Consider the following 18,393-nt stretch of genomic DNA (forward strand, 5'->3'; position numbering starts at 1 on the left):
AACAAGTCTGAGTGAATTACATATGATGGGGTGAAATCAACACTGTCATCTGCTTGTGGAGCAATAATTATTCCTTGTGTGCTACTCCAAAAATCATGATGTGATGCCATTATCAAAAGCATCGTATCTGTGAAATAGTACTTCTGGGAATGGTGCCAGATTGGGGTTGATACACCTTTCCCTTTCTTTTTAAAAAACAAATCAATCTTCACTCTTGTCCCTCTGCTGCATCCTTTAACACAAGTCATGCTCCCAAGGTGAAAGAAATATGGAAGAGTAAATCTATTTGTTAGCTTAGGATAGAGCTATGCAAACTACTGTGGGCTTGATGCAGGAATTACAGGGTGAAATTCTATTTCCTGTTTTATGCAGAAGGTTTCCTGTTTTATGCAGAAGGTCAGAGTAGATGATCATAGAATTGTAGAACTGGAAAGGACTCGAGAGGTCATCTAGTCCAGTCCCCTGCACTCATGGCAAGGACTAAATATTATCTAGACTATAAAGTATGATCATAAAGGTCTCGTCTGTCCTTAAAATTATTATTCTATAAAATGAAACTCCATATGCAATTTGCTTGAGTTTAGTTTGTTACTAAGCAGCCCAAGCTCATGAACCCTGGAAACAAACCCAGACCTAATTTCAAATAAAATTGGGCCAATATATGATTTAGAGACCAAACCAGGTGAAAGTTGGTGGTTTTGGCTTATAAATCCATAGCAATCATAACCAAAGAACATAATGGGTTTCTAACAACTCTCCATAGTGATTAGGTGATGATTCTGGCCAGCTACATTTCCTTACTTGGCTCAGCCTGATTTCTGAGAGACAAGTCCTAGCTCTTTGACACCAAGCCTATACAGCACGGCTTAGCACTGCTGAGTTTTGTGGGTGTGAAGGAATTGCCCCCACCCCAAACTATTTTGAGGTTGCAGTAGCTCTTGCTGCTTCTGTTTCCCCAATCCAAATAGTGCTATGTGGAGATGCGGAAAGAGCCCTTTAGCAAATGGTCAGTCTGCACATACTTGAAACACTCTGGCAAGAGGAAGAGATATCTGTTATAACTCCCAACCAGACTCTCATCGCAGACCCCACAATCTGCCCGCCTGGTTCTGACCTGCCCCGTCGCCAGTGGTCCCCGTTGAACAAGTTCCGGACCAGGCAAGGCCTCTGTGCAGCCAACCAGTGTCGCTGGGGCCTTCGTGGCAGCCCTTTGTGCAGCTGCGGCGCAACACAGATGATGGTGCACGTTGTCAATGAATGGCTGCTGACTAGGTTCAGCGGTGGCCTAGAAGAACTGCATCACACCACTGAAGATGCCATCACTTGGCTAGATGGCTATGCACACACTAAATAAATAAATGGGCTCCCAAATTCTGCCTGTCCACTGCTGCAGAGAGTATGCTAGAAGGAGGCAGTCACACTTAGAGAACTGCAATTGTAATATGGATGAGTTGGTTGGTAACAACATTGCCACTGTTTTGAAACTTGTTGAGCTCATTTCCGACATACAATAATTCTGAAACTAGGCCGTTGTATCACTCAGTAAGTGACAAGTTCAGCACTAATCTATAAAAATGACAGCCTCCACACTGCTCAGCTCATTAAACTGACTCTGTCTTCTGGCCACTCATTCATCTTCATAATCGTTCTCTATTCAGCTACTATCCTCTTCTGTATGTGTATCATAGAATAGAATAGAATCATAGAATATCAGGGTTGGAAGGGACCTCAGGAGGTCATCTAGTCCAACCCCCTGCTCAAAGCAGGGCCAATCCCCAACTAAATCATCCAATCCCCAACTAAATCATCCAGTTTATAGTACACCAGGAAAATGAAGTAGATGGAGATTTTCTGCTAAAGAGCAGCAGTTTTTAGTTGTTACTTACTTTAAGTGCAAGGATAAATATGTTAATTCAACATCAAATTTTCAGTCAAAAAAAATTAAAGCAAGAGTTGCAAATAGTCAGATTCTACTGCAACATTCATTTAGCTCCATGGTACTGTGTTCCATTCCTGTTCTTGTTAAATGTAGTTATTATTTATGCAACACCATTGGATACAAACACTTAAATGACCAAGGTCCTTACAACTGGAGAAACAAAAAATGAGAGGGAAGGAGGGTTACAGTAGGAGACTGAGATATGCTTAGGGTGGCCATGACTGCATCCCCAGAATACCAGACATTCCAGGAATGTCATGACCCCGCTAATGCCAGTGTGACCTTACATCACGGGTGGTGGGTATCATAGGCTGGGGGAGGCTGTGCCTCCTCAAACAGACAGGCATGGCCCCGCCCATGTTCCACCCCCAGCAGGCCCCTTCCTACTTCCTGCTCGGCAGCTCCCCCTGTGCCATGGCCCCGGCTTGGACTGGGGCTGCGCCACCCACTCTTCCGGCACTCCAGGGCTGGGGGGAGGTGGGTTGGAGGGGCTAGCCGGGGGCAGAGACTGGCGGCCACGGTCGGGGGGAGTCTGGGCTCCAGTGGTGGGCGGGGAGGCAGAAAGGGCAGGGCCTTGGGTGGAAGGGGCGGGGTGGGGGTAGCCTTTCCCAGGCGGGCAGTTCACGTGCCTCCCATGCTGTCATAAATATAAAGGGAAGGGTAACCACCTTTCTGTATACGGAACTATAAAATCCCTCCTGGCCTGAGGCAAAACTCTTTCACTGTAAAGGGTTAAGAAGCTAGGATAGCCTCGCTGGCACCTGACCAAAATGACCAATGAGGAGACAAGTTACTTTCAAAGCTGAGGGGGGGGGGAGAAGAAAGGGTCTGTCTGTCTGTGTGATGCTTTTGCCGGGAACAGAGAAGGAAGGGAGTCTTAGAACTTAGGAAGTAATCTAGCTAGATATGCATTAGATTTCTGTTTTGTTTAAATGGCTGGTAAAATAGCTGTGCTGAATGGAATGTGTATTCCTGTTTTTGTGTCTGTTTGTAATTTAAGGTTTTGCCTAGAGGGATTCTCTATGTTTTGAATCTGATTACCCTGTAAGGTATTTACCATCCTGATTTTACAGAGGTGATTCTTTTACCTTTTCTTTAATTAAAATTCTTCTTTTAAGAACCTGATTGTTTTTTTCATTGTTCTTAAGATCCAAGGGTTTGGGTCTCTGTTCACCTATGCAAATTGGTGAGGATTTTTATCAAGCCTTCCCCAGGAAAGGGGGTGTAGGGCTTGGGGGAATATTTTGGGGGGGGGGGGGAAATACGTCTCCAAGTGGGCTCTTTCCCTGTTCTTTGTTTAACACGCTTGGTGGTGGCAGCATAGGGTTCAAGGACAAGGCAAAGTTTGTACCTTGAGGAAGTTTTTAACCAAAGTTGTAAGAATAAGCTTAGGGGGTCTTTCATGCAGGTCCCCACATCTGTACCCTAGAGTTCAGAGTGGGGAAGGAACCTTGACACATGCCTTACATCAAAGTGCAAGGTCATGCCACCAGGGACCAGGCAGACATTCTTCAAAATGGTGTGTCCTGAATCCATGATACAGGACAAAACAGCATCTGGTTCAGTCTGTTCATCTGGTTCAGTCTCTGTATCGGACAGGGCATAAACCATAGAAAAAGAGGACTATCTGGCTATCCTGCCTAGATATGCTTATAGTTATTTTTGTCAGTATTTCTAAAGTAAGAGAGCATGTGTCCTTCCATCCCTCTAGTGGCTGATCTGATTCCAGTGGGTCCCCATTTGCATATTAAATGTTGCAGAATCAGGACCTTACCATTCCTATTGACGCTAAATGGAGTCGCATGCATGTACCAGAAGGCAAAATCTGGCCCTTTTAATGTCTGCATATAATCAACAATATTGTAAAGCTCTTCCCCTTCCCTGCCACTGGGTGTGATCTGAGAGAAGCCAGTATTCTTTTGTGGATGTGGGGCACGCTGTTGCCAATGCTAGTGGAGGCAAGTGCTGCTGTGTGAGGTCTCAGGCTGCTTTAAAGTTGTTGGATTTTTTTTGACAATTTCATCAAGATCTTTGAATCACCTTCCTTTGGATATCCCTAATCCTACAGTAGATTCATGGATTCATAGATTTTACGTCTAGATGGCACCATTATGATCATCTAGACTGACCTCCTGCATAACACAGGCCATAGAATTTCATCTAGTAATTCTTGCATCAAGCCAGTATACAATATATAACAAGATCAAGAGAATTGTAATGTTTACGTACACTCTTTGGTAGAACTACTAGAGAATTTTAGCTGTGATTGGCTCAGAAACTCTAGAAAGGTGCATTTAAAGACTTTTATGAGGTACCTTTGGAAGACAATGGAAAAGTCACAAGGACTATTCCCTAGTGAATTTTATTAACTGAAGCATTTATATTTACAAAGAAGATGATTGTAGCTAAGGCTTGCTCTTTAAATGACAACTCTATTTGCATAAAGAAAAGGAGGACTTGTGGCACCTTAGAGACTAACCAATTTATTTGAGCATAAGCTTTCGTGAGCTACAGCTCACTTAGTACTTGTCGCACCTTAGGCATCCAATGAAGAGAGCTGTAGCTCACGAAAGCTTATGCTCAAATAAATTTGTTAGTCTCTAAGGTGCCACAAGTACTCCTTTTCTTTTTGCGAACACAGACTAACACGGCTGCTACTCTGAAACCTATTTGCATAGTGACATGGACCAATATTAGGCAAGAGTTTCTGAATGCAGTGATAATGCAGGGACAGTGAAAGGGAGGCCCAAAGAAAGAGGCATTTTATTCATTAAGTTCCACTCAGATTGAACACAAATAAGCTGGTTGTTCCTACTCTTTCATACCAACTAGGACTTTTATTTTGACATAGCGTTATATTGAGAACCCAAAGAAGTGATTTCTATAATTGGGTTTTACCAGCGGGAGCACATTGATTATTTTCAGTCTGTGTACAAGTAACATGTATTTAGTGTAGTGAGATTTTTTTTAATAATGCAATGAATTTATAGGAATATGAACAATGAATATTTAACTATCAGCCAAAGTTCTCAGTGCTAGAACCAACACTTTTCTCTCCTCTGTTATGCTTATTATTAATATATATTTAGCATCAAGTGCCCAGTAGGCAATATACAGGCAAATATTAAGGCGAGATCACTGGATCTACCAGCATCGATACAGTTGGAAGCTGTGGCCCTAAACAGACAACAGAAAGACAAGAGATGATGGGGAATGGGGAAAACTGGATCTCTCAGCCTTAGTGAGTCTGTTTAAAGAGGAGGAATAGGTGGAGGCACAGCATGGTAGGTCAGAAAGGGTCACAGAAGAAAGTACAGATTGGTAGAAGGATATAGAGGAAGAAACAATGCACTTTGGTAATTAGGGAAGAGTAAACTTATTTGGACTAATTTCAAATCAGTTCAGTCATCACTGGTTTGAATTTCAGCACAAATGTTACTGAGTTCACATTCCTCTTTAGAGAGACTGTGAGGAGGGGAAAAAAGATGAGAGGTGGAAATAAACATACAGTATATCTTTTGGAGGTTGTTCTTCTGGCTGTAATACACAGTAAAGTCTTCCCTATATCTAGGAAAACTTAAACGACGAACAAAAACCAACGAACCCCTCTGCCTTCTGAAAAAACACATTAAAATTAGAGGAAAAATATTTTAAACAAAGGAACTCTCAAACATTATGTTTGCCTCTTGCTACTGGTAATATCTCTTAGATCACTTCGACTGACCACCTTAGAGCCCTTCACTCTCTATATGCTAGATAACAAGACATTGTTGGCAGATATTATCTATCTTGTTACTTATATGGCACCCCATTACCATGGTATCAACGGTCTCACAATTTTTCACAAATTTATTCTTACAACTCCCCTGTGAGGTAAGTATTATCACCATTTTACAGATCGGGACCTGAGGCACAGAGAGACTAAGCAACTGGTCTTAGGTCTTCCTGTGGTGAAGCAAGGAATTGAACTGGAGCCTCCCAAGTCCCAGATATCAAGCCAAATTCTGCAGTGAGAGTGGTGTTAATCTGGGAAACTCCAATAACTTCATTTGAGTTAATCTAGACATACAGTGGTGTGAATGACAACAGAATTCACTCAATACAGATTATAAATAGAAAAAATAAGTAGAGAAATGCATACATCATGAGCCTGTTTCCCAGGTTTAAATCATACTAGATTTAATGTGGTAATAGATGGTAAAGACAAGGAATTTAATAAGGACATTCAGATCTCTCCCCTAAAATTAAGGATCCTGCTCTTTAATAAATCAGCAACAGCCATGCAGCTTCTTCTATCCCACCTTGATTCACGATTACCTGACAGTAACAGTGATGAGGAAGGCACTTTTGATGCTTAATTAGATAAATCAAGGCAGCTTCTCCTTTCTGCTCTTATTGAAAGGTCTTGGCCATCAAGGGCTACCTTGTCAGAAAACCAATAGTTAATTACTTACTCCAAGTACATTGCCCCTATTCAGTTCACTTCTCCTCCTTTGAAATGTCTCTTATGTCTTTGATTAAGCCAGTCTGTAGATCTCGAATAAATATTAGACAGAATGTCTCTTTGAAATACATCAGATTCTTGATTCTTGTCTTTTGCATTTCCATATATGGAATTGTTTTCCCCAAAGAGCCATTGTTCCAACATCCTGGATGATTAGAACCATTAAATAATGGTCCTTGTTCTGCTTTAGAGTTATAATGCATCCCCCTATCTGTATAATAAGCAGTACAATACATTACAAAATAGAAATGTTAAGTGGTTCTGCCATACAAATAAACTGAAATATAATGCAAGTGAAGCAAATGTTAAAAAAGAATCACTAAATCACTACTGTCTATATAGACCATGCACATCTAGGGACAAATCCAAGACCCACTGAAGGCAATGGAAAACTTTAGTGGGCATTGGAGCAGGCCTGAAGGGCCAAATTCTGCTCCCCATTGAGGCAATTGGAATGAAACTGTGTTTCTTTAGGGGCAGAATTTGGCTCAATATGGCAAGAAGCTAGAATACGAGACAAGCACTTAAGTATCATTTAAAAATATTTGAAGTCACACAAGATGAAAAACTTAAAAGTACAAAAAATGGGTAAGAGGAAGTGCTTTCAAGTATTAATTTTGGAAATACAGAATGCACAGCACTGTAGGGCTGATCCCATGCCCATTGAAATCAATGGAAATACTCCCACTGCTTTCAATACCTTCAGGACAAAGCCTTTTCTGCAAGTGAGTAACTTCAGTTAGACGAGCAGGCAACAGGGTTGTGCATGTGAGTGAAGATATTTATGTGTATAAATGTTTGCAGGGTCAGGCCCTTATATAATTGCTACAGTATTCTGAACCTGAAACATTTACTGTTAATCAAGGTGAATAAGAACTGCTGTTCAACAACAGCACACACATTTACTAATGGTATTTACATTTATAGGCCAAACTATCTTTTTTTACATATATGATTATAATATTTGCTATCTTGCTCTGCATTGCATTTTCTCCAGTCTTTATAACTTTGTCTTTTTACAGTCAATGATTCTCAGCTGAAGTAACATACTAATCTTTGTACACATGTGAAATGTGCAAAAGTAAAAAATATTCCAAACATTATTCAGTTCAGTTTTTAAATGTGTGCAGTCATGGATTTTTTACTTAAGCAAAAAAAAAAAAGGAGTACTTGTGGCACCTTAGAGACTAACCAATTTATTTGAGCATAAGCTTTCGTGAGCTACAGCTCACTTAATTTTTAGTACAAAATGGATATTTTTATTTGTGTCAGTTATTAATTATTCTGCTCAGTGATTCATTTTAAATCTTCTAGAACTGACAGCCAAAAGATGCTCTAACTGGTTGTGAAGTTCAGGCAAAAGCTAGATTTTTATTTTTAATATGATGTGCACTTAATAACTTCTATAAGACAAAAAAAGTTTAACACTGTTCTGAATACTGTCTTTGCAGCGGGCCCATCTTACTCCTGGCTTTGGCATTATTTTCTAAGTCTTTGTAAATTTATCAAACTTGATTTACCTTTTTATAATCTACATGCTTTATTACCTTCATAGACAGTGCACATTCCTTCAGGTGTGAAAAAGGCCTGACACTGCTATATCTTAATGTTCACAAAGAATCAAGCCACTGTCTTTGGCCTGGGTCTTCCTGGGGCAGGTTTCTCTTGGCATGCCTGTTTGCAAGTTTCATCCAAATGAGATCCCTCTCTCTGACTCTTCTTCTGAGGGGTACTGGAGAAAGGAGAGAAAAAGTAAATCTCTATTGGCCCTATTTGTGCAGCACAGATGGTTCCTGATTTGTTTACAGTTATAGCAGGGGCACGCAGAGGATGTCTACAGTTCATTATAAACCTGGGTCTGAGGGATCCAGGCTTATGGACTCAGTGTTTCCAAGCCCGGGCTTGAGCGTCCACACTGCATGGTAAGCCTGGGTTTACAGTTGTGGACCCGTCTCACAGCCATGCTATTCTGTGTCACTACACAGATCTGATGACTCGGATCTGCAGCTGGGAGTACGTCCACACTGCAAAATGACAGGGCCTGGACCTGAGTCATAGCAGGACTTGGGCTCTGACCCACCCCCCAGCAGGTCTTAGGACCAGGATCCTGAGCGTTTACTGACCTGAGTTGGACTGATTTGTGAGGGGGACAAAAGGGGAGCTTGGACTCAAACCTGAGTCAGGGCCCAGCTTCATGTGCAGTGTAGTCTCCACAGAGGAGACTTTAAATCTCTCCCCCACTTATACAGGTACTTCTAGACTCCTAGCAATAAGCCAAAGCAGCAGCTACTGTCCTGATGTGAGAGGAACAAAATGAGACTGTTTCAATAGTTTAAATAGGGCTCCTGTAAATCTGCCAAGTCTGATTCATTTGGAAGGAGATTCCCTCATAATGAGGCCTTTTTAAAAGCCTCTTACTCCTTTGATGAAATATTTTTGCTGTGTGAGACATTTAACATCTCCCTCATAATTTTCTGAAAACTCATTCCAACTAAAACAGCTTGCCAGCCCTGCTCATAAGTCCATTGCAGGAAGAGTGGCACTTAGACTAGGGCACTGCTGGCCCTGCCAGCTCCATGGTGGAAATTATTTGCACTTGTTGTTAAGCTAAATATGGAAGAGAGCGGGTATTGTTCTGGTTCAGTTCTCTGTTCAAAAGCCACCTGACTCAGATGCACTCAGAATGGTTTTATATACTGCTGTGAATTGGAGATACAGAGTTTTGTTAGAAGAACACATAGGTACCAACCTCAAAGGCTATGAATTCTTTTTTTTTTCCTAAAGGGAAGTGACCAGGGTCCTGGTGGGGAGCCAGCTGTGCTCACTCAATTAGGGGGAACTCCAAAGAATGGGGCAGATAATCCCCATAAAGCTGGTGGATATTCCAATACTTAGATTCACCAAGCCAGCATAAAACAGTTTCTTTATTACCTTACTGGTTACTCAGAAGTCCAAACAACACAGTTCCCTTAAAGTGATCCAGCCTCAGGCCTCCATTCAGGTACCCATGTCCAATATGATGAAAATTTCTTAAAATCTTATTTCATCATATAAAAGAAAAGGTTCTACCAATCCCAAAGGATCAGACACATTACCTCCCAGGTTAATGAATGTTTCAAATCTTACCCAAATACAAGCTACAGCCAGTTCTTATTAACTAAACTAAAATTTATTAAAAAACAAGAGAGAGAGAATATGGCTAAAAGATCAATATACATAAAGACATGAGTTCAATTCACTTAGGTGCAGATTCATAGTAAAGATGGTGACCTTTGTAGTTGCAAAGAGTTCTTTCAGAAATAGTTCATAGGTTATAGTCCAGTGTCCAAATATCATATTCAGAGCGTACCAGCATAACTGGGACCTCAGTCTTGCGACTCAAACTTCCCTTGATGAAGCCTAAGCAGATCTGAGAAGGCAGAACCAGGACCCAAGGATCTTTTATACAATTTTGACAAGTTGACGTTCAAAAGATAATTAGCATGACTTTGAAGGAGGTCCATCACCGGTACTTATCTATAGAATTAACATAAGGCAATTTGCTTGTTCTTCCACCATTCACAGTACATTTCAAAGAGAGATGAATACCGAGATATCCTGTGTTTACAATTCATTTAAATGCTAGTTCAGAGATCAAAAGAACATCCTATCAGAGTACAGCATAGACAGGGACTGCTGATTACATTGTCGATCCTACTCATACATATGTAAATACACAAAAACACAAACACGATCTCCCTACATGTCTTTTGAGGGTTATTTATTTTGCAGGATGTTTAACCCTTTCTGGCCATGCATTACAGTATTGTTCTGGTTCAGTTCTATATTCCAAAAGCCACCTGACTCAGATGCACTCAAAATGGTTTTATATACTGCTGTGAATTGGAGGTACAGATTTTTGTTGGAAGAACACATAGGTACCATCCTCAAACTCTATGAATTCTGTTTCTTTCCCTAAGGGGAGGGGTATATAATTACTTGGGATAACAATGATGACATGGGTTCTTTTCAGTTCCTATCTCTGTGGTTACCAGATTTCCATACTTTCCATCCATTGTCATAGTTCAATCACACTCTACAATTTCCCTGCGTTCAATACTTTCCTATTTCCTGTTTTTAGTTCTGGTTGTGCTCACAGTGGCTAGGCACTATGTAAGTGCATGAGAAGACATATTCCTTATTATGAGGAGATGGAAACCTAATAAAAAAGCAACATACAAAGAAGAGAAGGAGAGAGCAGTACTCTTCATGTCCAGTCATAATTTGCAATGACATAAAAATTATAAATCATGGCTATTAGATAAAAAAATTCAGGGGATGGTGATTAACAGCCTTACGCCATTGGTATGAATTAATTCAAATGCACATATAGACAGACATAGTCATGTCTGTATTTGTTCAGGATGTCTACTCAAGTGTGTAGTCATACTTTCTCAAACATATCCTATACTGCCATATTTTATCATACTGTTAAATTAAGATTGTTGCCTTGAATGGGAGCCACAGGTAGGTGAAAATCAGGACAGATGTTTCTAAGCAGTAAGTTAAAGTTTGCTTATTCTCATGAAGGAGTTCTTTTAAATCCTAGGAACCGATCCAGGGCATCTTCCCCCACCTACATGAATAAATAATTAATCTATTTTAGGTCTTGTTAGGATACTGCTACGGTGTGTTTTACAAACTCTACAAGGTAAACCACAAATAACAGCGTAACCATAATGAGTTGACTACCTATATTATTTAAAACCTAAAAATAATTCCTTCCTGAGTATAAATTGAAACATATACAGCAAAAATACACATCAGCCTGTTTGTTAATCTCTCTGTTCTAGCTAGAAATGAGCCAAAGAGTTGTTTTCCAGCTCAGGATTTTAGGCAGGATTTGGGCTAGTGACTAAATCAAAAGATGGGTTTCAATTTGATGGCACTTGAATTACCCAGCCACTCTGGTGAGATTTTAGCCCCAAATGGCCATAATCTCATACGAGCTGTTCTCTAAAGAGGTAGGCTAAATCTGGACCAGAAAACAGGCCCATTCTACTTTTGGATCTAATTTAAAATCAGTGCTGTAGGGGCAGGTTCAGATCTAAAGCTTTCAATTCAAAACCTTTCTAAATTACAAGGGTTTCAGATAAAAGTTTCACTTTTACCCATCTCAGGCTATAACGGTGGGTAACACAGGGCCGTACATTTTATTAACTTCCAGTTAGAATTATTGGTCCAGATTACCCGTTATGCAAACATACCCATGAGAGAGAGTTTGGGGGACCCTAGTTCATGGAGGATGGGGGCCATAGAAAGTTAAAACAGTCCCATGCTCAAGTATCACACACACTCCTGTCACTTAAGCACATATCACTACATCCTATCTTGCAAATATTTCAAATGTCAAGAGCAAATGTCAAGACCAGACAATACTAACACTATCCTTCGTACAAATTCCAGTCAGCCTGATTTGCACTGCCATCACTCACATCTTTTCTCCATTGCCCTGTTTAAGCAACTTGGGAAATTCTGCAGAGGGAGACCACAAAGTGGAAGAGCTACTCCCTTGCTACTGCGCCAGCCTAATACTCAGAGTAGCTGCTATGGACTTTAGTGCCCACTCCATGTGTGAAGTGTCGGCATAGAGTCAGAGGATTTGTGTCATACTTGACCCCAGTACTGCCCAATAAGCTGGGCAATCTCAGGAGGTGCAAACACCTGCACGGCCTCCCAAAATCCTCTCCTATCAATTCTACTGCAAAAGGGCTTTTTTTTTTCATCTGCAGAGATCTGTCCCTAAAAGAAAGTGACTTTCACCACTTGCAAAATGCCAGAAAAGCTTAACATTAATCAAAACTAATCTGAAGGAGAAGCAGTAATAAAAAAGTGTTGTCTCAGAAACACACTTTTTAAAGTTTTCCATATTTCTAGAACCACAGACAATCTGTGTGCACTGACACCAGAAATGAAGAACAATATAGTCTATAATTGATATTTATTTTATGAACACCAGGACCTTTTCTGTTCTTCTAAACTCAGGTCTGTAAGACTGCACATTATGGGGAAAAGAAATGAGTTAAACCTGTTAGAGAGTTAATTTTATTCTGTATGAAACAATTAACCCCTACTTGTCGCAGAAATAAAATTTACTACTACAGGACAGCCTGATAAGCCAAATGAGCTTTTGCAAAATACAGAAGAATCTGCATTTAAATTAGGCCACAACTCTCTTGAGAGTCTCTCCTCTCATTTGGTAAAACAGATACTCAGAAGTTATACAAAATAAGGATAGACCTACAAGGACCTTAAGTACCATTTATACTCCTAGATCCCTTTATCTGGGGGGAAAGACTGCTTATCTGCTTTGTCAAAATGGTACCTTGAACTGTTCCACTAACCATACATGATGGCAGAAAAATTGGATTATAATCAGTGCTTGAACATCCTCACCCTTTTTTGTAATAATCCCATGTTAGTTTATTAAATAATAATTTTCACTGTCTAAAGAGTCAATGTTTTTATAAGAGTCAGATTAAAAAGAAAATATAATAGCTAGACAGTGGCAAACCTGTTTTATTCATAGGCAAACAGTTCTTTCAAATTGCCTTCAAATCCAATGGAGATGAGCTGTGGTATGCTGGTAGCATATTCTCTGCCATACACGTGTGGCAATACTCATTTTTACTTGGTGAAGTGTTTTAAGACTGGAACTTTTCTCCAAAGTATTTGAAAACAAACTTAGCCCTGCAATCCAATTCTTTCCTTTGCCTTTGTGAAGGTGATTATAAAGGTGGCAGAGAAGAAGGATGAGTTTAGGGTTAAGACACTGGACTAGGACTCAGGAGGGTTCAATTTCCAGCTCTGCCACAGACTTCCTAGAGATAAGTTGGGTGAGGTGATATTTTTTATTGGGCCAGCTGCTGAGGGTGAAACCAAATCACTACACTCTAGAATGAACTCACACAGGAAAATGATAAAAGACAAAAACACACCACCACCTCTGGGTGAACACTTTTCACAGAAAAGCACTCCTTATCTTCCTCTCAGTCCTCATCCTCAAAGGCAACCTCCACAACACTGTCAAAAGTCAAGCTTGAAAGGCTAAATTCAGAACTTTTCTAGATACTTGAACTACCCCGTAGAATACGTGATAACTTCTTGTGCTAAACAATTCTACCTTGCAGTTAGTTATGACTCGCTGAGTACCTTTCTCAGACCTGAAGAAGAGCTCTGTGTAGCTCAAAAGCTTGTTTCTCTCACCAACAGAGTTGGTCCAATAAAAGATATCACCTCACCCACCTTGACTTTCTAATACCCAGCTATAACAGCCCTGCAAACAGACTTCCATCCTATGTAAAATGGGGTAAGTCAATGAGACCTTGAATCAGCAAAGCTCTTAAGCATATGCTTAAATCACATCGACGTTCTATTTTCAATATCAGTTAACTAGAAAGCATCAAACACTGGATTTTATTGCTGAGCGATAGCCGATATATGCATTGTAACATCATAGAATAGGGGTTGCAATTTTCTGTGGCATATTGTACATATATGTTGGAGAAATGAGCCACCCACTTTTGGACATTGGCAGTTTACATACGCTGTGACTATGTAATGCTAGCCTTTGGTCTGGTGCAGCCTAAATGTCATGGCATATTAAAATATCTATGTGAAATGTACATCCTTCCCAAGAAATACGAGACACCACAAGAGAAAATACTGCAGCCTCAGTTCACAGTTTGAAGAGGCAGTTTCCATTCCAAGGCATTCGCGCCTGCAGAGGTTTGCAAAATAATTTTTTAATAACTTATTTATTTTGTTCATCCCAGATGTGTGAAGTTATTTAGTGTCCAACTAACTGACCTGCAGGGCCTGCTTCTTGACTGGTGTAAATCAGTGTAGGTCAATAGAACAGGAGCCATGTCAATTTACACCAGATGAGGATCTGGTCCAAGATATTTTCTAGTTTGTGAATGTTTAAAGGGACTTATTTTCTTTTTCAAATGCCAGAATGTGGATCTGAAGTAAAACAGATACCCTGTATGTAACTTGAATAATATATGAATGTGTCTATTATCATAGATGAAAATACTATAGCGATGCCTATTTATTACTTTATGGATGCTAAGCCCTTTAGGCAGTATCGCAGACTCACATAATGTTCCTGACTGCTACATTTTACATTTGTATCTCTGATTTAAGTGAGAGACTTGAAGGAAAAAAAAAACCCACAACATGTAGCCAGACAACACCCTGGTGACTACCCAGCTGTCAAGGCCTGACCTAGAGCTGCTGATCTCAGTCGAACTCTTTTCATTTACTTCAATAGCGTTTAGAACATACCCCCTGTGCTGAAGAGTACAAGTTGTTTCAGCTAAGATGGTCATCAGGTTATACATGAAATTTTTCCTTCTGAGGAAACTCTTGCACTCCTTACTACACAATGCTGAAATACGGGCTGCAGGATGTGGAACAAGGCTAATACATTGATCTGATCTTCAGCAGTATTATTTTTGGTCTCTTCACATACAGGTGACCTGGGATTGTGTGTAAATTCTCATGAGATTTAATAGCACATTACTTTCATTAGAAATACGGATTTGTGGTTACTTTGTATATAGATGGATTCATTTGGTCAGTTAATATCGGCCAAGGCGTCACTGTAAATATCCTTAGGTAAGAGCTGGATGAATAATATCTGACAAACAATTTGTCAAATTTGTGATATTTTTGAGAAAAGCATTAAATTATTTTTTTTTCATTTTCACCCAGTTGATGGAACTGTTGAATAATTCAAGAGTACCCTTGTTGAATACTTTATACGACAAATTTAGTGAAATGTATATAATACAATATTTGTCAAATATTTCTTCCAGTCAACCAGTACTAATCAGAGTAAAAATATGTGGGTGTGCAGCTATTATTATTTGTATTGCCGTGGTTTTTAGGAGACATAGTCATGGATCAGGACTCTACTGTCATAGGTGCTGTACAAACACATAACAAAAAGTCCCTGCCCCAAACAGTTTACAATATAAATGTTTGAGGTATTCCCGATTAGCTACATGTACGCAAATCTTCTGACTGGCCTACCAATAGATTGGGAACTGCTCATTGTGTGTGAGTTGACACCATTCTTTCTATATAAGTTTGCAAGGGTACAGTAGAATGAGGCCATCCTGACTAAGGCCAAAGAGTACTGTCATAAAACAAATAAAAACAGCTTCCCTGTAGGTGAAGCCTCCATCCTTTGAAATTCAGGAATGACAGAGATTTCTTGCAGTCTATCCTGTTCAGTCATTAATCTTCATTGGATCATAACTCTGTAAACCAGTCTGCAAAGGATTCATATACATATAAAGGAAATTGGGAAGGGGCAGGAGGGAAGAAAGAGGAGCCTCCTTCTAACTTCAGAGTTAATGCCTTTACTAATAATTCTTAGCATATAAATTGCCTTACACATACAAGATGTGTAAGTGGAATCACCCAGCAAGCAAGTAGTAGGAGCAGAAGTATGCTATGTCAAACCTAGCTATGGGCTCTTCTTAAGGCATACCAATGATGAAGAGGGGACTTTCAGAATCCCACAGAACCACATGAATGTAGTGTTCTAGATTGGGGTTACTCTGTGGAAGACATGAAGACATGAGTTTTTAAAGACGGAATCATAACGGTGAACTCTTCATATTCTATTATATGATTTTCATGAGGCTCCTGCCTCACATGCTGCCCACAGCTGGGAACCTTTAGTCACACTGATTACTATTCCAGTATAAAGAAACTGAGAAGAGATGCTCAGTTTATTTTGATGCTACGTGAATGCTTTTCATAATTAATAATGCACATTTTATTTCCAAATGCAAAAGAAAACAAACATGGTCTCAGCTGCCGCTGAAGGTTATAGTCAAAACATTGTTCCTTTATCGTTGGCTAGAAATAAAGTTTGCAAAATATTGATATGAAAGTTGCTGATTTCTTCCTTTGTCATTATTCAGAGCGCCCCCTCCACGAGTGCTAAAATTCCCCAACCTGAGCAACCGCCATCTGTTACTACCCTCTGTGATTTTTTTTTAAAATGTCTTAGTCTGAAAGAATAAGCCCAGCCTCTGCAGTTACACTAGCTGGGATAAAAACTAAGTGCGATCAGACTTCATGCTTCAAGGCAAAAACTCATGGCCAGCAGGGGTTCAGAAGAAATATCCTCCCATACCATAGTATTGCACAATTGGCCAAATGCATTGTGGTTGGTTTTATTCACCTTCCTCTGAAGCATAAGCAACTATCCGAGACCTGTAACTCAAATCTGTTGCCTGGGACAGCAATGGGATTTTGGGGAGACAACAGTGGATTTCAGGCATCTGGGCACCTCCCATCTTCTGCAGTTGTTCTGCATCTCAAATTATAAAACTCTATCATGCTGGTCACTTAACTGGTACTCATGGGTAGCTATCATATAGAATCATAGACCTGGAAGGGACCTTGAGAGATCATCTAGTCCAGTCCCCTGCACTCATGGCAGGACTAAGTATTATCTAGATCATCCCTGATAGGTGTTTGTCTAACCTGCTCTTAAAAATCTCCAATGATGGAGATTCCACAACCTCCCTAGGCAATTTATTTCAGTGCTTAACCACCCTGACAGTTAGGAAGTTTTTCCTAATGTCCAACCTAAACCTCCCTTGCTGCAATTTAAGCCCATTGCTTCTTGTCCTAGCCTCAGAAGTTAAGAACAATTCTTCTCCCTCCTCCTTGTAATCACCTTTTATGTATTTGAAAACTGTTATGTCCCCTCTCAGTCTTCTCTTTTCTAGACTAAACAAACCAAATTTTTTCAATCTTCTCTCATAGGTCATGTTTTCTAGACCTTTAATCATTTTTGCTGGTCTCCTCTGGACTTTCTCCAATTTGTCCACATCTGTCCTGAAATGTGGCACCCAGAACTGGACACAATATTCCATTGAAGCCTAATCAGCACAGAGTAGAGTGGAAGAATTACTTCTTGTATCTTGCTTACAACACTCCTGCTAATACATCCCAAAATTGTTAGCTTTTTTTCTAACAGTGTTACACTGTTGACTCATATTTAGCTTGTGGTCCACCATGACCCCAGATCGCTTTCCACAGTACTCGTTCCTAGGCAGTCATTTCCCATTTTGTATGTGTGCAACTGATTGTTCCTTCCTAAATGAAGTACTTTGCATTTGTCCTTATTGAATTTCATCCTATTTACTTTAGGCCATTTCTCCAGTTTTTCCAGATCATTTAGAATTTTAATTCTATCCTCCACAGCACTTGCAATCCCTTCCAGCTTGGTATCATCCGTAAACTTTGTAAGTGTACTCTCTATGTCATATACAAAAATTCCATTCATTAGCAAGACTATTGTGACATTATACTCCATATTCTTTATGAAAATATGCTTGTGATAGGAATATGACGTAACTAAGATATATTTTAAGCAAGATGGGCCTTGTAAGGTTTCATTGGAAAGGTTATGATTTATTAAATATGATTATCCTTTATATGCATGTATCATTTCTGTATCTGAAATTAGGAATATTGACTATGTATCTATATTTCAATTATGTTACTTTGGGTGACGCCCCCTGCTAACACTTCCGGTACAACAATGAAAAAGCCCGACAGTGCTGATGGCCCATCAGCAAGAGACAATGGACTGTAAAAGAGCTTAGTCTTCCTGTGAACCTATGGGTCAGCCTGTGAAGAACGGTTACAGGGACCCTACAGAGGCATGTGACCATGTCACCTGATACTGGAACCCATCTTGAATTCTGTACTTTTCCATGAGAAGCTGGGGGTGTGCGTCTCACACTAGGAAACAAAGGACTCCCGCCTTATGCAAATCCTATTTAAGGGTGGGGAGTGAGGTAATCCAGGTCTTCAGTTCTCCCCTGCTACTCCACCCAAGATGACTGCTGGAAACAACTAAGACTGAACTGGAGGA

The 18,393-nt window shown here is 40.0% G+C and overlaps 1 long non-coding RNA gene across 2 annotated transcripts in view; it reads right to left on the bottom strand.

Annotated features, from left to right (window-relative positions):
- Window positions 1–7,912: 7,912 nt before the first annotated feature.
- LOC122462509 overlaps window positions 7,913–18,393 on the bottom strand; it is a 174,778-nt gene continuing 164,297 nt past the window's right edge. For both annotated transcript variants that reach the window (XR_006285072.1, XR_006285073.1), the window contains exon 4: window positions 7,913–8,175. This is a non-coding gene — a long non-coding RNA (uncharacterized LOC122462509). The remainder of the gene's footprint in view (window positions 8,176–18,393) is intronic.

This window comes from Chelonia mydas, chromosome 11, assembly GCF_015237465.2.
Source record: "Chelonia mydas isolate rCheMyd1 chromosome 11, rCheMyd1.pri.v2, whole genome shotgun sequence".
Lineage (NCBI taxonomy): Eukaryota > Metazoa > Chordata > Testudines > Cheloniidae > Chelonia > Chelonia mydas.